Source organism: Rhinatrema bivittatum, chromosome 4 (genome assembly GCF_901001135.1).
Source record: "Rhinatrema bivittatum chromosome 4, aRhiBiv1.1, whole genome shotgun sequence".
NCBI classification, from domain to species: Eukaryota; Metazoa; Chordata; class Amphibia; order Gymnophiona; family Rhinatrematidae; genus Rhinatrema; species Rhinatrema bivittatum.
In genome coordinates, this window is record NC_042618.1 from 472,907,150 (window position 1) to 472,930,180 (window position 23,031).

A 23,031-nucleotide genomic window follows, 5' to 3' on the forward strand; every position below is an offset into this window, starting at 1 on the left:
CAGGCCCTCCGCGAGTCACTAGGGCTCCTGGGAGTGCAGGACAGCCTGAGAACTCAGACGAGATCACAGCAAGCCACAAATCAGCTATTACAGATCCCTTTCCCTGGGGTGAGAAGCCTTGGGCCTAGCTTTAGGAAAGGTGGCATGCACCTTCTTATAAATAAATAAATAACCTAATGGGATGAGAAGACAGCGCTGGCAGGAGGACCCATCATGGGCAGCCCTCGGGATCACAGTGTTGGTCCAGCTAGACCGGCTGCAGGAAGAGCAACAGTCCAGTGGTGGCAGCTATGAAGGCGATGGCCATTTCATTGACGTGGTTCTGGCCGCTTTATAGTGCTCTGTGACACTCTCAGCTACATGTCTGTCTGCGCTCACTTGGCACAGCTGAAAGACGTTCTGTTTACACTGCAACCTTTATAAAGCAGAAATTACCACTGATATACCTCCATAGGTCCAGGCTCAAGGAGCCCTTGCAGAGCAGCTTGGGAGCCATCAGCAAGAGACATCTATGGTGGGACTGGTTACGTGGCCTGGGCACGAGAGGCTGGGGGAATGAGGAGACGGCAGCCAGGTGCCACGTTTCCTCCACGCTGCTTTCAGGTCTCCCTTGCAAGAGATTTTAAGAATGATCTGCAAGAGGTTTTGGTCATGACAGGCGAGGTAATGCCGCTCGTCAGTAAGATTTATTTTTCTGCCCCTGAAGAAAGAGCGGCGGGTCGGGGAGAAGGAGCTGTGCTGCAGGTGTTAACGGCACAGGGTCTGGATTCTGACACGGCCATGGGATGATTCCTCTTCTAAGGAAGGTAAGAGAGCTAAGTTCTTACTCTCTGTTGTCTTCCCCCTCTGACTGAGGCTGCCTCTTCTTTCAAAATCGTCAAAAGCTACTTATGGGCCAGAAAGTAGGGATTTTACCAGACCTCTGTGAGGTCGCCCAGGAACGGAGAATGCCATTTCTTGCCCCGCGGCAGGGGTCTCTGCTGCTAGGTGCAACGCTTGGGATTCGGTTTCCCTGTAAACGTCTGCTTCCGATTGCTCACGTTAGGGAGACGTATGCTTGGAGCCCTCACAACGGCGAAGCTTCCTCCATGCCTGAAAAAAGGGGGTGGATTTCTGACCGCCATGGGGCGGGCAGGCAGCGTTAACTCTGCATTCGGTTTTCAGGGGACAAACATCACTCGTTTGCTATTTTTCGTTTCAGCCTCTTTTTTTTTTCCTGGTTCTTCTGGGCTAACTTCCTATCGCCTTCAGCATCTAATTTGACTCTGTTAGTATTTCTTTATTTTTCATGGTCAAGTTTCTACTCGCTGTGTTTTTGTAAAATGAATATAAATCACTATTGAGAGCATTAGAGACCTCCGTTCTCAGCCAGGACCTTCTACTTCTCCTTTTCCTTGCATTTGGGACCTCTACCTAATTCTGCCTCTACCCTGGAAAAACCACTGACCCTTTTAAATTGCACTTCCTTATCTAAATAAAGAACAACAGAATTTTTGCTACCCCGGGGGATATCCTTGCCAGTGAATTTTCCAAAAACTTAAGTGAGCAACCTACCCATGGTCACCTAATCCCGAACGTGCGCAGCCCTCATATAATTAGAAGTCTGAGGCTGGCACGTGCAGCGCTGGGCACTTTCTCATAACCTTACTCTTTGAACAATTACAGGGACCACAGCCACGTTAGCCCTGGCTTCTGACTGGCTGCAGCTCCTAAGCCTAAACATGTCCTCTGAACGGTCATGGCTGCCGTAAAATGAAATCTTAACCCGCCAAGCTCTCCCCCCCCATCCCCCGCTGCAATACTTCCATTGGGGAAGGACGGAATAAACGCATGCGCTTCCTGGATCTGCGGTGCCGCCTTGACGTTCATGCACCCGGCGGAGCTTTACGGAGATGAGCGGGGCGTCCTTGGAGTTAAAAATAAGCACGTCGTAGCTTTCCTCATTTCCGGTACGTTTGGGAAAGATTGACAAACTAAAACTGGAGAATGTAAGCGGGATGGAAAGTGGTGGACAGCGACATCCTCTGCCCCCCAGCCATCCCGTCCCCAGACCGCTGTCCTGACCAGCACCTTCGGCGACCTCCTGGTCCTTCTAAGCTGCCGGCAAATGCCCGGGAGAGGGAAGCGAACACCGCAAAATGTGCCTGCGCGCTGGGTTTCAAGCCCTATTAATTCAACCACCCTCCCCGCGTCTCACCGCGCGCACAGGCCGATGCGATGCATTATCTTTAAATAAATTAAAATGCCTACACGCCTAATGGACCCCCAAACCTTCAAATGCAAAAGGGAGAACCTCACTGGAGACCTGGACGGTCTTCCTGGCTGTAAGAAATGCTTCCAGTAAATTTACTTTGAACTCTAAGTACCGTATCATGAATCTTCTTTAGACGGAGCAAAATGTTCACATTTTTCTGCCTCAGTGCAACGTATCTTCAAAGTTAAGATGTTATTAACAGAACTACTCCGAATACCTTTGTCCTCAGATGGCCCGGATGAGTAAGGGACTCTTTTCTGTCTCTCGCTGTTAGTAAAACAAGCTGTGCAGTCTTTTAAAGGGGTTCCCACACCCCAGCTGTAGCCCATAGCATTTCAAGCCTTCATTAATCACACCCATACAACAGCAATTTCCAGTCACTTCCTGTACTTATCATACTTTCAAGGTTCAAATAGCCGTCCATGCTGGTCGCAGACGGCCATAACCAGTTCTCACTCGCCCTTCTTCCTAACCAATCCCACCAGCACTTTCCTGATTCAGAGTTTATTTAGTCAAATGGTTAACATTACTAATGAATTGTAGCGACCACCAGCTTTCCGTGGAACGGCCAACAGCATCAATAGGCAAACGATGTCCGTTTCTAATCTAAACACAACAACAACAACGTGTCTGCGGCTCACCCTTCCAGGTGCCTAATGCAATGCACCATTGTATGAAGTCTGCAAACGCCAACAAGGAACTTTTATTTCAGAAGGGCACTCGCCCGGGCATGAAGGCTGAGCCATCAGGCTAATTAGGATGTCCAGGGAATAAAGGCGCGTTGTGGGCAGAGGACAGCACAAACTGAAGGGCGCAGCAGGTCAAGAACGGGCCCTGCAGGTCTTCTCACCCGTAAGGCCAACGTCCCACGACGCCCTGAGAAAGAAAAACGGGTCATGGGCTTACAATAGGGCAGGGCACACAAATAATTACAATTTATCAGCACACGGAGCAAGCTGGGGTCACCGGAAAGTCGGCTTCCGGATTCGGCCTTCCACTCCATCTCATTCTGCAAGCATCAGGAAGTGCTGAAAAGTGGCAAGGAGAGAAGAGAGAAGCACGTGAGGGAATGAGATCAGGTTGGCCACGCTGGGTGGTGAGCGACATATTCCCAACATGATCACCCGCGGGAATTATTTGGACGTGAAATATTTTAGGGTAGATTTTAACAGCCCTACGTGTGCCAAATCAGGGATGCCCCTGGTCTCGGGCCGGCGCGCGTTTTAAGAAGCGTTCATGGGCGCGCGTTATCTCCCGCTACACACACAAAAGAGAAAATCCCCAAAAGGGGCGGAGCGTGGACGTTCCGGGAATTTCAGTGGAAACCAGCGCGGCCCCTGTGCGTGACTTTACTTCTGCTATAGATGGTGTGTAGGCCAGTCAGTGGGGCTTTAAGGGTTGGGGCAGGTAGGGTAAGAGAGAGGTTAGTTAGGAAGTCCTATCCTGTGACTGGGCAAAGTGGGAAGAAACTGGTTTAACTGGTAATTGCAATGGCACTCGGGTATTTTAAAATCCCCGCACTTACACGGTGCGTCCATATAAAATGGACGCACCTTACAAAATCGGCTGGACGCGCACATTTACACGCGTCCAGCCGATTTTGTAAGGCGCACACGCGCGTGTTATAAAACGGCCGCATCCATGGGTGCGAGCCGGCGAGCGCGCGTTCATGTACGCCCACGCCTGTGGCCCTGAATAGGTGCTTACAAGCTCTGACCGGACCTTACAGAATTTCTCGGCCTTGCTGAGCTGCTTGTAGGCGACTCTGCCGCTTGAAAGCAGGAGCCATGGCCCCCTTACCCTTGATGAAATGTCTTTTCTGGCCTAATTTAGGGAGACGTGTCAAACAGTTTTCCTGCAGTGTTTTGTGCCTCTGGAAAAACAATTGATATTGTCAGAGCCCTGGGAGCTCTCGATAGGCCTTTTTATGGGTTTATGCGAAAGCTATAATCTTTGGCGTGCTAAGACGCAGCTCCTATGGGAAACCTCGCTTAAAAACCCCAAGCGGTCACAGCGGTCAGAACCTGGATATTCTCCCTGTATTCCAAAGCCTCCACCATCAGGCAAAGCTCTTCCAGGAAAACCCTGCGAATGCTGGCATTTCCGTGCCTCAAACTGCTTTTGCACAGGGCAGCGAACTGTTTGGATCAGGTCTTCCCTGGATGCAACTGCAGGTCCAGTCTGTTCACAGCTCTCTTCTCCATGCTCAGGGGAGGGCTGGGGGCTGAGTGGCGAGGGCGCCGGACCCAAATCCCCAGGGAAAGAACATTTATTTCCCACTGGCAAAAACCAGTTTCCTAGAAATGGAAATGGTAAGCAGTGATAACTTTTCCTTTTCCTCCAGAAGCTTCCGTGCAGGCTGGGGGGTACCAGACGCGTTCGGCTTGGCCACCCACGTTTCTCAAACACTAAACCGCGAGGAGATTACTATCCTACAAAAATGCCAGTCAGGATGTAAGTTCTGATCAGTACCTGCCTGTGTGGATGACGGTAAACAGCAGACATATACATTTGTATTTTCAAAACACAGGCGTGCAGCTTTACCCCCCGTTTGCTGTCAGAAAACGTATGCAAGAGCCACCTCGTAGGGAGTGGCCACGCGCCGCGGGCGGATATTGCGCACCGCGAGCTCCTCACGACCGCCCCACACGTACGGCGCACGACGGAGAGGGGCAAAGTCAGGAGCGCCCACGATGGAAGGCGGCGAGAAGGGGATTCCGCCTTGCGTGCAACTCGCACGTTTACTCCACCGTGACTGAGCGGGACCCGAAGATCGTTACCGCCTTCCTGTCCATTCCCCCCTTTTCTCTTTTCTTTTACTTTGCTTTCCCCACCAGCAATACCCACCAAAGAGCAATGCCGTAGAAGTGTCAGCGAGCGGAAGTGGTCATGGGGTGCAAGTTTATTTCCTTGTTTTATTCACGGGTTTTAGATCCACACAAGCAAACACAAAGACCACTGCCCATTTTAGTAGCCCCCTCCGGAGCGGCTCCATCCTGTTTATATCCTCTGGAAGGTGGGGTCTCCAGAACTGTACTCAGTATTCCCAGTGAGGTCTCACCAGGGACCTATACAGGGGCAGTGTCACCTCCCTTTCTCTGCTGACCCTTCCTCTCCCGGTGCAGCCAAGCAGCTTTCTGGCTTTTACCATCGCTTTATCCACCTGTTTGACCACCTTAAGATCATCAGCTACAATCACCCCCAGATCCTGCTCTTCCTTTCTGCTTAGAATTTCACCTCCAATACTGTCCCTCTCCCTTGGGTTTTTATATCCCAAATGCATTACTCTGCATGTTTTAGCATTAAAGCATAGCTGCCAGACCCGAGACCATTCTCGAACTTCGCTAGATCTCTCCTCATATTTTCCACACCTTCCTGTCTGTCCACCCTTTGCAGATTTTGGTACCATTGTCAAAAAAAACCAACCTTTCCTGTCAATCCTTCTACTATGCTGTTGAAAAGAACCAGTCCAAGGAACCAGCCCAAGGACCGATCCCTGAGGTGCACTGCTAGTAACGCCCCCCTCCTCAGAGTAAACTCCATTTACCACCACCCTTTGTCGCCTCCCACTCTGCCAGTTTCTAACCCAGTCTGTCACTCCAGGATCCATGCACAATTTATTTATAAGTCTCCTATGCAGAACTGTGTCAAAGGCCTTACTGAAATCTAAATATAAAACACCTAGTGCTCTCCCTTCTTCCAACTCCCTGGTCATCCAATCAAAGATTTGTCTGACAAGATTTACCGCTGGTAAAACCCTGCTGCCTCGGATCTTGCAGTCCATTGGATTCCAAACCTTGCTCTCTCCTCTGTTTTACAGCGATTCCATTAGTTTTCTCACCACAGAGGTCAGGCTAACAAGCTTTACTTCCTCTTTTATGAATTGGGACCACATCCACCCCTCTCCAGCCCTCCACAACTACTTCCAACTCTTAAGGAAACATTGGAAAGGTCACCAGCGGAGCTGCCAGGACATATCTTAGTATCCTTTGATGTATCCCATCCAGACCCATAGTCTTATCTGTTTTAAGTTTTGTTAACTCCTCATGAACGCACTGATCTGAAAATCGATTGAGGTTTACCTCACTTCCTGTCTTATTTGTGTTTGCTTTATGTGGTCCTGCTCCAGGACCTTCCACAGTGAACACCGAACAGAAATATTTGTTAAGCAATTTTGCCTTCTCCTCATCATCCTCTCCATATCCCTCCCCTTCACCTCTGAGTCTCACAATAACACTTTTGCACTTCCTTCTATCACTGATAGATCTACATAAAAGTCAGCTCCCCTTACTTTACCATTGCTATTTTTTCTTGTATTTGATTTTTAGCATTCTTGACTTCTCTTAGCTTTTCCAGATGTTGTCGCCTGCCTTCCTCTTTCTGCGGTCTCTTGCCCTTTAAGAATGCCACCTTTCCTCCCTCACCTTTTCAGCTGCTTCTTTAGAAAACCATTGCGGCTTCTTTTTTCCTCTTTCCTAACAATAGGATTAGTTACCCCTATAAGATAATGAGGAGTAACTCCCTGCCCCAGACATCACGAGACAAGGGCATGGAGAACACAGAGTGAGCCACATGGCGCGTACAGGGCAGCCGCACAGCTAAGGGCTCAGATGCAGAATAGCGTTAGAGAACATGTGCAGCCAAAAAATACTACTTTCGGTTTTTTATTTATTTTATTTTTTTTGTTTTACTTTTGTTCATTTTTAGTTTGCTCTAAATTTTTTTAGTGCATGCTTTTTTGATTTAGTGTGTACTAATTGCAACAATATTTTAAAAATGCTGCAAATCCCTAGTGGAAAAGGTTTCTGGCCGAGCCGATCTCCAGGAATAGAGCAGCTCCCCCTGACCAGGTAAGGGCAGGACAGAAACATGACTAGCCCTGGCCAGGAAGAGCGAGCCATTAGTGCGCAGACCTTAGATTTATAAAGATGAACATGGGCAGTACTGATGATCCCTTCCTTCAGTGACAGCCACTGATTTTATTTGGGTGCTAGGAATGGCACCGTGGGACTGGCCCTGCTATAGCACAATAGACTGAATCCAAGTTTCCTTACGGTGGGGCCCACCGCAGAGGCAACACTGGTAAGCCCAGCGGGGCAGAGACGCTGCCAGTACCAGGGTGGTCCCTGCTGGTGCAGCCCAGGCAGGATGCCTATAAAATGAAAGGGGGCAGGGAGAAAGAAAAATAATATTGCTCCACCCAGTCTGCGGTTGCAGTAACTCTCCAATTAACTCCTCTTGCTACCGTATCACTCATGCAAATGAGGGTTGAACTGGAAACCCCGGGAAGCACTAGGAGTACGTTGGGGGCATCCCTGAGGACGAAATGAGCGGCCCAGGTTCTGGACGGTGCTGCTCTCCCTGGGCGGAGGTAAAGGTTTTTCTGCAGGAAGACATTTCCCTGAGCAGTAATGACTTTAAATGGTACTCACGTGAAGGCAATTAGCGGCCGGCTGGAGCCCTGTCGATTGCAGCCAACAGCTGTCCGGAGGGTCAGAGGTCAATCTGAGAGGACGATTCCCGATTCCAGGCAATCACTGGGAGGGACGGGAAGAAGAGAAATGCTTACTTGGCATATTCGAGCTGCTACGCAGGCAACTTTTATTTTAAGTTCAGATGGAAATAAAACACAAAAATCAACATCAAAATATGCAAAAGCCTAGAGAAGCGCATGGTGTTTGTTTCCATGCTGATTCGTCTTCCCCCCCCCCAATCTCTGCAATAAAGCCCGCAAAAAAAAAAAAAATTAAAACTTACTACAGTCAGACGGAAGAACAAGGAAAGCAAAATGGTTCCGTTTTAAGAAAAAAATGGATACACGTTCTTTTTTTTTTTTTAAAGGAGGAGTTTAGTCCTTCTGGTTTGCTCAGGGTCCAAATGGTCTGTGTCTGCAGCTGGATCGGACAGCAGGGCATTAATGCACCCCCCGGTTTGCACAGGTTCTCCATCTCAGACAAACGGAGCGCCCGCAATTCCTGGGTCTTACGTTGCAAAGCCAGCAAAATCAAGGCCATGGCCACTTTTCTAGCATTTGTAAGGGATTCTGATACTTAATCAGTCACCATTTAGCTTCGTCTTCCCTGGAGGAAGCATTTGGGCCTGGGCTGTGTTTTACTAATTCCCCACCTACTTCATGCCACCAGGGGACAAGAGCAGAGCTGGATGGGCTTTGGATAAAACAGAGCAGGAGGGACGTGCAGGGCCGATTCCTGCAACCTTAAGAAGCGCGTGGCGAGGCCCAGGATGCACCGAGCAGGAGCTGGATGGACCAGAGGAAGGGAACTTGGTCCCCAGTCCTGCCTCGGGCGGCAGATCCCCGCTGCCAGGAGCTGCTACCGTGGGCCAAGTGATGGAGAGCGAGGAGTGGCGAGAGGCAGCGAGGATAAACGCTTTAAGGGAAGAAAAAAAAGTGGAAAAGTACCAAAAAAAAAAAAATCCAGGTCTGGTGGAAAGCAGCCAGAAAAAATGCAGTCTTTTTACTTTAATTGCTCATATAATTTTCCAATGGGCCCCCTCAGCACAGCCAAACCTTTGGACCGGCCATGTTGAAATGCTGCTCGAATCGCAGCTGTTAGGCCTCAGCAGACAATCGGAAACTGAAATGACTTAAAATGGTAATTTTGCTGCGATTCAGGGAGCGTGAGTCAGCCCTGCACATCTCTCGGGGCCTGCAGTCTGCCCCTGCTCTCCTGTTTCCAGGCCTAGCTCTGATTACCCGGAGAGGGTGCGGGAGAACCGCTCTCCCGTCTCCTGGGCGCCGGACCCGCCGGGGGGAGGGGGCCCGAGGGCAGGAAGCAGCACCGGGAGGCGCAGTCTCGCGCCAGATAAAGCTCTCGCGACGAACCCCCTCTTTTGGGATAAGCTAAATTCGTTTCTTTTCCAGCACGAACAGGGGACTGGCGCTTTCCTCCCCAAATGTACTTCCTAGTGGGGGAGGGGATCTAAATTCGATGGCCAAAATTCGGCAGGGCTCTTTGTGCAAGATTTTTTGCTTGCACATTTTTGCAGGTTCCGCGTTGCATAAATATTTTAAGTAGCGAGTAAAGTAATAAAAGTGGTATAAGATTTAACCCTGGAGCAGGCAGCTGAGCAAACTTTTTTTTTTTTTTTTTTTGCTTTATTTTATGCATTTGAGAAAAAAATGGGTTAAAGCAAAACAAGGGAGTCCTTTATTTGTCATCTTTGTTTTCACCTTGGCAATACCTCAGAGCAGGGGTCGGGAACCCATGGCTCGCGAGCCAGATATGGCTCTTTTGAGGGCTGCATCTGGCTCGCAGACACGTGTCGCCATACTTCGCGGTTCTCCGCTGACCCAGCTGCTCCCCGGTCCTCCGCCGCCCGGGCTTAAAATGCTGTCAGCCCGGGCGGAACGCGGCAGGACAGCTGGAGTCAGCGGCACCGGCGTGCTCTCTTCTCCTCCCCCCCCCGCGGCCCGGAAGAGGAAGTGGAGAGCATCGGGTGCCTGCGCGGGAAGAAGAGACCACACTAGCGTGGTCTCTTCTTCCGCGCAGGCACCCGATGCTCACCACTTCCTCTTCCGGGCCGCGGGGGGGAGGAGAAGAGAGCACGCCGACTGGAGTCATCCGGGTGCCTGCGCGGGAGTCATCGGGTGTCAGCCGGGTGCCAGCGCTGGAGTCATCGGGTGCCTGCGCGGGTCTTCCCGCGCAGGCACCCGATGCTCTCCACTTCCTCTTCCGGGCCGCGGGAAGAAGAGAGCACCGGCGTGCTCTCTTCTTCCCGCGGCCCGGAAGAGGAAGTGGAGAGCATCGGGTGCCTGCGCGGGAAGAAGACTGCAGCGCGGCTCGGAGGAAAATGAAAATCTTCAACCGCGGCCGATGGGACTCCGCCTTCGCCTCCGCGAGGGCTGAAAATGAAGGAGGTTAGCGTTGGGAGGTGGCTGCTGCTGCCGCGAGTTCCCGGGGGAGGGGGAGAGAGAGAGTGAATGAGCGAGCAAGCATGTGTGTTTGAGATCCTGTGTGTGTGAGTGAGAGATTGCATGTATGTGAATGATTGAGAGCCTGTATATGTGAAAGAGAGTATGTCTGTGATTGAGATCCTGCCTGTGAGAGAGAGAGCATGAATGTAAGTTTACCATTGGGAACCTGTATGTGTAAGTTTGTAATTGAAAACCTGTTTGTTTGAAAGAGTATGTGTGTATGATTGAGATCCTTTGTGTGTGAGAGAGATCATGTGTATGTATGATTAAGAGCCTGTGTGTATAAGTAAGAGAGAGATCATGTGTGTCTGTGTCTGATTGAGAGCTGGTTTAGGTGATGGAGCATGTGAGTATGTGATTGAGAGCCTGTGTTTAAATGAGAGAGAGAGACCATGTGTGTCTGTGTGATTGAGAGCTGATTTAGGTGAGGGAGCATGTGAGTATGTGATTGAGAGCCTGTGTTTAAATGAGAGAGAGAGACCATGTGTGTCTGTGTGTGATTGAGAGCTGATTTAGGTGAGGGAGCATGTGAGTATGTGATTGAGAGCCTGTGTGTAAATGAGAGAAAGAGAGGACATGTTTGTAAGCATGTGAATGAGAGTCTGTGTGTGAGAGAAAAAGACAGCATGTATTTATGTGATTGAAAGCCTGTGTGTGTGTAAGCGTGAAAAGATAGACAGCATGTGTGTAAATGTGTAATTAAGAGCCTATATAAGTGAGAGAGAAAAAACATTTGTATATGTGAGTGACTGAGAGCATGTGTGTATAGGTGTGTCATTGAGAGCCAGTGTGAGAGAGAGCGCTGGTATGTGACTGAGAGAGGAGAAAGTTCCAAGCAAACCACCCCACCTCCTGCTAATTCAGAACAATCTCAGGACACCTGGATATCAAACGTTCCCAGGTATGCAGAGCAAAAAAATTTTTGTATCCTTATTATTTTTCATTACTGGATCTTTGTGTCTGCTATTTTGAAATATTTTGTTGGTATCTGGAAATGTTTTATATGAGTTTTTAATTATTGGATATTCCACTCATCAGCTGTTTCGAAATATGTTCTTTTTGTTAGTACAGTTTTACTGCTGATGATTTTATATTTCTTGATTTGTTTTATAAGGATGTGTGATGTTTCTTTTTTCCTTTGTTACACTGCATACAGAGACTCTGGCTTGTTGCAGTTTCCAATTCAGTTTTTGTCTGCATGCTTCTTGTTATGCGTTTTGGTCTCTTTATTCTATGTTAGGTGAGGGACAGCACGTGATTCAGGTGAGGTTTTCTGCTGGCGTGTAGTTTCTGTGTAGGACTCTATAGCAGCCTGACTTGGTCCGTTTTCCTAATAGGAGATGTATTGGTGTCTTAAGGCCTGGTGTAATATTTTCAGAGACTTATTGTACTTTAAAAGTGTGATCTTACATAAAATGCACACATTTACTTGTATTTAGTTTTAAACATATTGTATGGCTCTCATGGAATTACATTTTAAAATATGTGGCGTTTATGGCTCTCTCAGCCAAAAAGGTTCCTGACCCCTGCCTCAGAGGAAGGCAGAAATAGAGCCACACCTCTTTTATCAATGTTTTTACTCTAATTACCACCCCCGTTAAGCTCCCAAAAAAATTCTTCTTTTCGCAGCGACTCCCACACGACTGTGGGCTTTGATTTCTTCAGTCATAAAATCAATCAGGCTCCTGCTACCTGCGGTCACCAAAACACCCCAGAATTTCTCTTCGGTTCAGAGACAAAACCCAAGTTTCACAAATCCAAAGTTTTAAAGCCCTCAAATCTCTCTCAAACCACCCCAGAATCCACACATCGCAGCAGATGTGAGTCACGTGACGGCGCTTTCGGCTTCAGTTCAATGTTTATGTTGTGGTTTTCGTGCAATTTTGGGATATTTCTGTGCAAGGCTTACATTTCCCTTAAGAGTCCATGTTTCACCTTCAGCACAAGGATAGCAGGGCAGGTCCAAATAAGGTTGCATGAACGCTGGAGTGAACTTTCAAAGGAGTTGCACACGTAAAAAAGTAGCAATGTTCAAAAGCCCATACATGTGAGCAAAACCTTTTAAAAATTCCCCCTTTTGCGTTGCTGCAGAGGGATATTTTTGGACATGCTCTCCCCACAGAAAAAAACGCCCAGGTACCGCGCATGCAGTTCATGAGGTCTACATGGTAAGAAATGGTAAGCCGGGCTCTTAGAAGTTACCCTCCTCACTCCGCAGGCTAGGCCAGTCCTGGCTTTCGCCCAACGCATCTGCAGACCTGCAGCTCCTGCAAGAGGGCAAATCCCATCCAGAGACCCGAGAGCCAGCTGACGACCCTACTGACTGGCTCTCTGCGTGCCCGATGAGGGGTGCTGGGCTCGATTCAGAACAAGTGTGGCTGCTACAGCTCAAAAACTCAATCTGCTGCTGTCAAGCAAATTAATGGGAGTGGGAGAGCTGTAGTGGGCCTTGTGGCTCTGTGGTATTTGTTGGGAGGAGCCGTAATCGATGAGCAGGTGATCTTGGCGAGCTTGTTCTGGTCTTGACTCCTGGCTCGATTCTCTCTCTGTCTCAGGGTTCTGGCCTGTCCATGACTACACCGAGGACGCATCTAGGCAAATTTATCCAGGAAAAGTTACTCGTCTAACTTGTCACAGATTATTAAGCATACATGCCATGCACACAAGCCTGCTTCTGACCATACACAGATAAAGATAGGACTTCTGCGCATAACTTTACCAGACAGCTCTGAATATGTGCACTCACTGGCTAAGATCAAGCCCCTCCCAGGGAGAAAATATTCAAAGCTCGGCTTTTGTGTACGCAACTCAAAAAGGCTTTAAGTGATGACCTGGAACTGACTGGGGCCTCTCTGAGACATAGTTCTGCACCCTGCCCGAATTGGGCAGGGTGCAGAACGTTGTTATTGTCAAGGTATTCAGTAAGTTGGATATTCACGATCTTTTCCATGATTTTGGAAATGAAGGGCAAATTTGAGATCGGACGGAAGTTGGAAGGGTCTTTGGGGTCGAGCGAGGGTTTTTTAAGCGATTGTAAAACCCCTCCTTAAAAAACCCTCGCTCGACCCCAAAGACCTTTCCAACTTCCGTCCGATCTCAAAATTTGCCCTTCATTTCCAAAATCATGGAAAAGATCGTGAATATCCAACTTACTGAATACCTTGACAATAACAATGTTCTGCACCCTGCCCAATTTGGTTTCCGCAAATCCCTCAATACCGAAACACTCCTGCTCTCCCTCACGGACCACATACTCAGAGGCATGGACCAGGGCAACTGCTACCTCCTTGCCCTTCTCGACATCTCAGCCGCCTTCGATACCATCAATCACAATTACCTCATCAACCGTTTGTCCGAAATTGGTATCTCAGGCCTAGCCCTGCTTTGGTTTAAATCCTACTTATCCAACAGAAAGTTCGCCGTTAAAATAGGAAATGCCAAATCAGCGCTCTACCCCCTGTCCCAAGGTGTCCCCCAAGGCTCTTCTCTCTCCTCTACCTTATTCAATATTTACCTCACACCCCTCTGTCAGTTCCTCTCAGACCTTGGCCTCAAATTCTACCTCTACGCAGACGATGTGCAAATCCTCATCCCCATCCACAACTCTCTCACTGATGCCCTTGCTTTTTGGAACACAACCCTTGCCTCTATAAATGATTTCCTCACCAACATCCACCTTTCCTTAAACTCCTCCAAAACAGAACTGCTCCTTCTCTCTCAGCACCAACCCCCTAAACCCCTGATCTCCAATGACCCAGCTTTCAACACCATTTCATCCCAACTCTGCGTTCGAGACCTTGGAGTAATTCTAGACCAACAGCTCAACCTAAAAAAACAGATCAATTCTATCCTCAAAGAAGGTTTCTTCAAGCTCAGTGTCGTAAAAAAACTCAGACCCCTCCTCCATTATCATGATTTCCGCACTGTCATCCAAGCTACCCTTTCTTCAAAGCTAGACTACTGTAATGCCCTTCTCCTCGGACTACCCTCCTCTACCACGAAACTCCTACAAATGTTCCAAAATACCATCGCCAGGATTATTGCCAATTCACGGAAATCCGACCACATCACTCCCATACTCAAAGACCTCCACTGGCTCCCCATAACATCCCGCATCCTCTTTAAAACTTTAACCATAATTCACAAATCCATTTACTCCTACAACTCCAACTGGCTTGATGAACCTTTTTGCCCCATACGCTCTGACCGACCCATGCGGTCTGTCAACAAAGGGACCCTATCAATACCCCCCATCAAAAAAGCCCACCTCTCCGCCACAAGGGACCGCGCACTCTCTATTGCAGGCCCCAAACATTGGAACTCCCGACCGACTACACTCAGACTTGAGCCATGCTACTCCAAGTTCAAAAAAAAACTAAAGACCTGGCTCTTCCGACAGGCATACCCAGAATAAGTGTCTCCCTCTACCTTCTCCCCTCAACCTTTATCACCAATTCTCTCATAGGCGACATCTCAATTGTATATAGTCTATAGTCTTTTGTAACTATATTGTATATAGTCCCTTGTAATTAACCTGTTACCTTTCAAAGTTGAGGCTTCTACACTTACTGCACTATGTATTTACTCTCTCCTCTTCCCTGCCCTGTTAATTGTATTTTCAGTCTTTTAGTTACAATGTAAACCGGTATGATGTTTGCATACTAATACCGGTATATAAAAGTTTTAAATAAATAAATAGATAGATAGATAGATAGATAGTTCAGATCCGACGGTGCAAATCCAGCAGCGGCTCAGGCTGTCCCTGAGGGTCTGGAGCCAGCCTGTAACCCAAGCACTAGAGTAACACTGAAGGAAATTCCTGGGACTAAGCCAGAAAGCTTGGACAGCATGTGCAAGGGAAATATACGTGAAGCCATTTGTCTTTTCTCACACTTTGTCAGCCAAGATACTAATTCCCAAATGGCCGGTACTACAGAATCACATGAAATATGTATAAGACAGAGCTAAGTGCAAATGATGAAAGACGTGAACAGCGAACAAGTGAAGAGGCAGAAGGGCAGCCGGGAGAGGTGAAGTCAAACAATGAATGTTATACTGTCATGAAAGCTAGACTTTTCCATAAAGAGATTGGCTAACACTGTACAAGAAAAGGAACAATATTCCCAGCCGTCGCCTCGAGTCACCAACTACTCTCTATTTTTATTTAAAAAAAAATACAATGTAAAAAAAAGACCTTTCATCATGTCAGTGTCCACTGGATATTCAGAGGTAGGTATTCTAACTTAGCCGGAATATTCAGCAGCACGACAGTACCACTGAATATACCCAGATAAGTTTCAGTTAGCCGGATAAGTTATTTGGCTAACTTGAGATCTGCTCAACAGCAGGCCAAACTTATTCATCTAACTTAGCCAGATAAGTCTAAATATAATCACTTATCCAGCTAATTTAGCTGGATAAATAACTCCTCCAAATAGGTAAGTGGTGGCCACTGACCGCGGGCAAATATTGAAATGCAGCCACTTATCCAGCTAACTGGCACTGAACATTGACCTCTAAGATTAATGATGAGGCAAACACCAACAATAAAGGCTTCACACACCCCCCCCCCCCCCCCCCGCCCTCAAAACAGCCCGCCTCTCCACCATCAGAGAAAGAGCCTTCCCCACCGCAGGCCCTGCCCTCTGGAACTCCCTCCCCACACACCTCCATCTTGAACCCTCACTACCCAATTTCAAAAAAGGCATTAAGACCTGGCTCTTCAGACAGGCCTACCCCGAAACCAACCCCTCGTAGTCCACCCCTGAAACCCCCCCCCAGGCACACCCCCCTGCAACCCACCTATACCCACCCTCCTATACCCCCCTCCCACCGTACCCTTTCCGCACCCCAGTCACCGTACTCCCCTGTAATTCAAGCTAAAATGCACAAACTGTTTTAAATGCTAAGTAAGTTATCTTTATAACCTGTCATAACTGCTGTAAATTAGCTACTATATATAATCCTCTATATACTATATATATATATCCTCGTTAACCGCTGTAATTAAGCTTCAATGTTATAAGCTTCAATGTTCTAACCCACGTTAACTAATCTCTCCTGTAAATAAGCTTATTTTATACCATCTGCCTCCCATATTAGAGATTCTCAGGTATCTTGAAGGGGACCTGTTAGATCCAACACAAAAGATTTATACATATTAATACAAAGCCCCCAAGATGAAGCAAAATCCTTCAAAACAGCCAATAGCCTATCTCATGCCTGTTTAGGTTTTGACCAACTAATAAATTAACAGCAAACAGTTATCTTCATCTCAGTTCCCAAATGTATACTTGAAATCCTCTTATCCCACATAACTCTCCTAAGTACCACACTCAGAATAAATAAGAATGGACAGCAGGCACCTCTATCTACGGTAGTAGCCCAGATGAGGAGGAGAAGTTGTTCTGAGATTGCTCCATTATATCACTGCTGCTTTGGGGCTGTCATACAAACGCGGTATGAAAATCCATTTTTTCCCAATATAAAAGAAGTGAAACGTCCATGATACATCGTCAAACAGACGCGCCGCACTTTTACTTAAGCATCTTCCTATTATCGCTGTGCGTCTGGCATAACAAATGTGTACATGAAAGCTGATGAACCCAGGCCCTAAGCAGCGTTACTACCACTGCCGCCCTCCCTTCTAGGATTGGCTGGACACTGGCCAGGGTGGGAGCCCCTCAGCATCTCGGCAGGTGGGCTTCCTTCCGCCAACAACTTGCCCGGCCGCCTGTGGACGCTCAGGGCAGTGAGACGCTGCTTCCCTGACGAGAATGCACAACCGAATCATCTGACAGGAAAGGTGATGGGGAGGCTGTGGCCTTGAGAACTCTGCTACCCCAAAACCTTTCACTGCCACAGGCAGAGGCCTATTAGGCCTGTGGAGAACTCCAGCTTCCATTGCAGTGCATTACCTGATGAAGGAACTTTAATAGCCCTGAAAGCTTGCAACCTAAAATACCCATGAGCCCAATCAGGGAATCAGTCTCTACTAAGGATTCAGTTTTGGGGTTTTGTGTTTTTTTTTAAACGAATGGTAATCTGCATCAAAAACTTGCCATTTTTGCTTCATTAAATCTAAAACGAATTGAAAATGGCTCTGAAAATCACCCCAAATTTTCTTTTTTTTGCTTCAGAAATCAGTGCTCACTGTTTGCAAACAGCACCCACTATTTTCCAAAATAAATTTAAGCAAAAATAAAAAACCCTCCCCAGTAAAATTTGGGTCAAAAATGACCAAAAACCCAAAGTTTCAGCTGTGCACATCCCTAATCTCCACCCAACTACTCTGCTACGCTTCCTTCACCAGTGTTTTATTCTGGGCAGCCTCCCACAATGCTTCTGTTTTACCATCTCTAACAGTAACTTTTTAAAGTTGAATTTTCATGCTGTCTACCTCCAATTCCTCTTCCTCTTCCCCTCCTTGTGTGGCTGTCTTCACCCTCACAGTCTCTTTCCTCCCATGTGGCTAGCACCAACCTTTCCCACCCACGTACCAGTTACTCTCCATGCAGGAGACAAGGAGGCGAACCGGGCTCGTCCCGAGTCGCCGAAAATAACACAGGGTCGGGTGGGGAGGCAAGGCAGCTGGGTGGGGGGGAGGAGTGAGTAGGGGAGGGGGGACGGGGAACCAATGGCAGCTGGCAATTTGAAAAGCTGCGCTGCCATTGGACAAGGAGATTAGGAAGGGAGCAGAGCGCATAGGGAGCGGTCATTGAGGCATTCGGCAGCAAGGAAAGCAGAGGCGATTTTGCTTCTCTTGCCTTGCTGGTACCGAATCCTCTGGTCGTGTTCCGCGGTCCCATAGCTGCCTGCGGCTTGGGTCCTCCCGACATGCAGCGCGAAAAATCTAAACCTGCGAGCCGGCCTCCCGCGGGACCGCGAGCACGCCCGCCGGCGAGGTCGCGGTCAGCCCGCGCCGTGCCTGCGAGGGAGAGTTCCGGCCCTCCCCACGTGAGTACGGCGGCTCCTGCTCCTTCGGCTCCTCTCCTCTCGGTCCCGGTTCCCCCAATAGCCTCTCTCCTCCCTTATCTCTCTGATTTGGGCGAGAGTGGGCCGGAGGCCGACGTCGGGCCGTGTCCCAGCCCTCCGCCTCGCCTCCCTTTGAGCGCGCCTATACCCCCCCCCCCCTCCGGTTCGGTCGGGACTGCCCATACCTTCACCTTTTTGGGCCGTCCTTTGCGCGACGTCCCGAGCCCGGTCGCTGAGCCCGTGGTCTTTTCCCCAGCCCTTGCTGCGTCTGCTCCTGCTGCTCAGGCGTCCGTCCGCCCCCGAGACCCACGTGTTGCTTCCACCCCACGGGCTCCGCGGCCTCCCAGGCCCCTGGCAGATCCCGGCTCGCGTGGTCGCCGATCCACCCGCCCCCCCCCCCGCGCCGCGTGGCCGGCTCACCCCAAGCCCCCCCCCCCCCGGAGGTCCTCGTGGCGTCGTGCGGTGCCTCACCCCGGCGTTTCTGCCGGCAAGACACGAGGTAGGCTGCTGCCTGCCTCAGCCAGGCCAGGACGGCCTCGGGACGCCTTGGCTGCCGTGCAGTTTCCCACCCCCGAGTACACCTCCGTGCAGGCTGTCCCGGGTGCCCCCTCACTCCCTGCAGCCTTTAGTACCTCCCACGAGGCTGCTGCTGTGTCTGCCTTCCTGGAGAGGATGGCAAGGGCCGGCTACGGATTTGTCCCGCTTGCGGAAGCTCCCCAGGGTTTCGGGACCTGGCAGGCAGGTCCGGCCGCCCCCCCCCCCCCCCACTTGGGTGGCCTACTGTTTCCGCATGGCGGGGCGGCAGCCGGCACCGATTCCTTGCGGGCGGGTGTGCCACCGGCTGGCCCAATGGATGGCGATTGGCGTGGCGACGGGGGGCTTGCTGTGCCCCTGGATGAGGAGCGCCCGGGTCCGTCCCGTCAGGAGGCCTGGCGAGACCATGCGGCGGCCGGCTTCCTGGTCCCCGATGGCATCGTCCCCGGAGGAGATCCAGCGACCGGTGCGAGCGGAGCGAGGTGCGGTGACGTTACCAGGGACGTGGTGGCTGCAGGTAAGGCCGCTAAGGCATCTGGGGGTTTAGGGGTTACGGCTCGGGGCAAGAGGCCCCGGCCCACCTCCCGCTCCCCTTCTTCCACCTCGGCATCCAGCTCCAGCGAGGGCACGGCGCACACGCGGTTCGCTGTCGACGAAGGTCCGAAATGCGATGTTGGCCATCCAGCTTTGGCGTCCTTAACCGAATTATGGGAGGAGGTGCCTCGGCGGCTGGTCAAACGTATTCGGAAACGAAAGTTTGTTAATATCTTCAGGTTGCTGGAGGGCCGCCGGGGGGGGAAGAAAGGCTCCAAGAAGGCCAAGAAACGTACCAGACGGCGCGGTACTGGGCCTCGGATTGCCAAAAACATCGTTAATTGGGTGCGCGGTTTCTTGCGGCTGGCCAGTGTCGTCAGTCATTTTGACGCTTCCCAGTACGGCTCTCTCCTATCCTATGCAGATAGCATACTTGGAGCCTTTCGCGACTACGATGGTTGGGCCTGGCTCAACTACGATGAGAAGTTTCGCGACAAAATGGCGGGGAATCGGTTCATGTCCTGGGGGTCGCAGGACATACACCTCTGGCTCACTCAAATGACTAATAAAGGGATGGTGTCCAGCCGGAGTGGCTTGCGAGCGGGGGGCGCGGGTGCTCCGATGCCGGCGCATGCGGATTCCACTGGTGTCACTCCGGCGCAGTCCTTTCGGACCGGCGCAGGGCGTAAAGGCGAGCCTGGGGTTAAAAGTACGGGGGCCGGAACCGACATTTGCTGGCGGTTCAATAAGCTCACGTGTCTCTTCCCTGAATGCAAATTTCGGCATGCCTGTGCCACGTGTGGCGGATCTCATTCCGCCCTTCGATGCACCCACGGGCAAGGAGTCGGGGCCGCTAAAGGCGCCCAATGATTGGTCCGTGCATTGCAAAGCCGATTCTCCGATTATCCTGGCTGAGCTGGTTACATCCTTGCAGCATTACCCGGATAGGGCGGCGGCTCGGCTTTTATCCGATGGCTTTCGTTTTGGTTTTCGCATTCCTTATGTTGGTCCGGGTTCTGGGGGGAAGGCACGGAATTCTCGTTCGGCTTCCCGGTTAGCTCCGGAGGTTAGAGCCAAGTTGATGGATGAGCTGGCGTTGGGACGGATCGCCGGCCCTTTTTTGAGCAAGCCTTTTGCGGTGATGCATTTGTCGCCCCTGGCGGTTATCCCCAAGAAGGTGCCGGGTAAATTCCGCCTTATTCTTAACCTGTCTGCCCCGCGTGGTTCTTCCGTGAATGATTTCATCCCTCCGGAGGCCTGCGCCGTTTCCTACGCCTCCTTTGATGAGGCGGTCGACTTGGTTCGCGTGGCGGGCCCAGGGGCTCTTCTGGCAAAAGCGGACATTGAATCTGCTTTTCGCTTGCTCCCCATTCACCCGCACAGTTTTCCGTTGCTCGGCTTTTATTTTGACGGTCGCTATTTTGTTGACCGCTGCCTCCCCATGGGTTGCGCGGTCTCCTGTGCATTATGCCAATCAGTGGTGGTGTGTAATTTGTTATGGTAAGTGTGTGAAATGTTGGAGGGTGTGCCTGAACGACTGGTCCCGAGTACTTGTGTTATGGTAGCGTATGAGCACGGGAGCCGCACGGGGGCCCTTTTAAACACAAAACGTTTGAAGCATCCCAGACCCAAGATGAGCTGATCACACTTCAAGATGGTAATCTATAAAATGTGACTCGCTCACTCTTGACTTGCTGCTTAAAATTGCTCTGCCTGCACAAAAGGTTTAGCACCGCAGACATAAGCAGAAAGAGTCTTGTCTTGGCTCAGGTCGGCAGGGCCATTCCGCCCTTTCACCTAGACTTCGGCGTCCCTTGCAGCCCCATATTAACTTACAGAGACGTCTGACGAGAACGCACGCACGTTCTGGAGCAGATTCCCATCTTTCCGGTGCACGCCCACCAGCCACCGGGAATGCGTCTGCCCTTGCCTTTCCACCCTATGGGAAAAGCAGCCCAAGAGATAAAACTAGCATCTCGGGACAGCGCTGTTCTCAGTGCCCTCGGCCTCCAGCGGGGAATTCCTTTGCACAGTTCTCCCCTTTTGACCTGTTCCCATAGAAATCAGTATTTTAGCCATTGGAATGTCTGCAGGGTGTGACAGAGTCGCACACAGAGTCTGCAGGGTGTGACAGAGTCGCGCACCAAGAATGCAAAAAAAAAAAAAAGCTTCAGTATTCCATCCTCTCTCGCTTTATGCATTGATTGATATTTTGAAATACAGATAGGGAGAAGGACCCTCTCTTACCTTTTTGCTATTCATTTTCCTTAGAAAACAGCTTCTTTCCTCTTAAGAACATAAGAAATTTCCATGCTGGGTCAGACCAAGGGTCCATCAAGCCCAGCATCCTGTTTCCAACAGTGGCCAATCCAGGCCACAAGAACCTGGCAAGTACCCAAACACTAAGAAGATCCCATGCTACTGATGTAATTAATAGCAGTGGCTATTCCCTAAGTAAATTTGATTAATAGCAGTTAATGGACTTCTCCTCCAAGAACTTATCCAAACCTTTTTTGAACCCAGCTACACTAACTGCACTAACCACATCCTCTGGCAACAAATTCCAGAGCTTTATTGTGCGTTGAGTAAAAAAGAATTTCGTCCGATTAGTCTTAAATGTGCTACTTGTTAACTTCATGGAGTGCCCCCTAGTCTTTCTATTATTCGAAAGTGTAAATAACCGATTCACATCTACCCATTCTAGACCTCTTATGATTTTAAACACCTCTATCATATCCCCCCTCAGCCATCTCTTCTCCAAGCTGAAAAGTCCTAACCTCTTTAGTCTTTCCTCATAGGGGAGCTGTTCCATTCCCCTTATCATTTTGGTAGCCCTTCTCTGTACCTTCTCCATCGCAATTATATCTTTTTTGAGATGCGGCGACCAGAATTGTACACAGTATTCCAGGTGCGGTCTCACCAGTCTCTCCCTTCTATCCCTCTCTAAACCCATGGTCACATTATTTGGAACACCCTTACTATGGCCTTCTCAGAATGGATACTTTAGAAATGTTGATCATCTGAGCATCGGGAGAGGAAATCATAATTGGTAATTTATTTACTGTCCTGCCATGTATCTGAGTACAGCTATGGGCAAGTCAAAATTACTAGCACAGCTGGATAAAGCGAATCAGAGAAAACAACGCGGGTTTCTCAACGTCTCACACGATGCTCTCCTTTCAGCGGACCAACCTAAGAATGACCCCGCGAGCTTCGGAGACCGCGCAGCGGGGGCGGTGAGAGAATCCAGGCTTGCTTGCTAATCACGCCACTGGACACCAGGCACAAAGATGTCCCCCGATAGGAAAAGCGGGCATCGCTCAAACTGCCATCAGCCGAGCAGGTCAGAAATCGCACCCAGGTATGCCTACCTGTGCTTTCAGCAAGGGCTCCCAATCTACAGCAGATACTCGGTGATGAATGAGAACCTCGCAGCAACCTCACCCAAAGGTTTTCTCATTTCTTTCTCTGCTTCCTATCTCTTTGTGGTGTCTCATTTCAGTTAAGAATGCTCTTAGGGTGGTCAACTGCTTCCATTGTAATCCTGATTTCCCTGTTCATTTTCCTTAGAAGAGTAGGGTTGCAAATCAATGTGTAGAGTGCGATACTTACTTAAAATAAAAATCAGCTGCAGAAACAGAAAAATGTCTGGCTGACCTGCCGTCTACAGCCCCCCCCCCCCTCCTTGTAGGAGAGAAAAGTTAAAATCACAGCCCAGTCCAGCGCCAGCGAGCCCCTCCTCCCCTGCTGCCCCGGCACATAACAGAAGACCCTTCCCCTTCCCTCACTCGCCCCCTGG

At 49.8% G+C, this 23,031-nt stretch overlaps 1 protein-coding gene across 4 annotated transcripts in view; it reads right to left on the bottom strand.

The window, feature by feature from the left end:
- LOC115089200 (non-muscle caldesmon-like) overlaps positions 1-23,031 on the bottom strand; it is a 268,564-nt gene that overhangs the window by 168,317 nt on the left and 77,216 nt on the right. For all 4 annotated transcript variants that reach the window (XR_003856028.1, XR_003856027.1, XM_029597254.1 and 1 more), the window contains exon 2: positions 7,687-7,791. The gene's annotated coding sequence lies outside the window, so the exon portion shown is untranslated. The remainder of the gene's footprint in view (positions 1-7,686; positions 7,792-23,031) is intronic.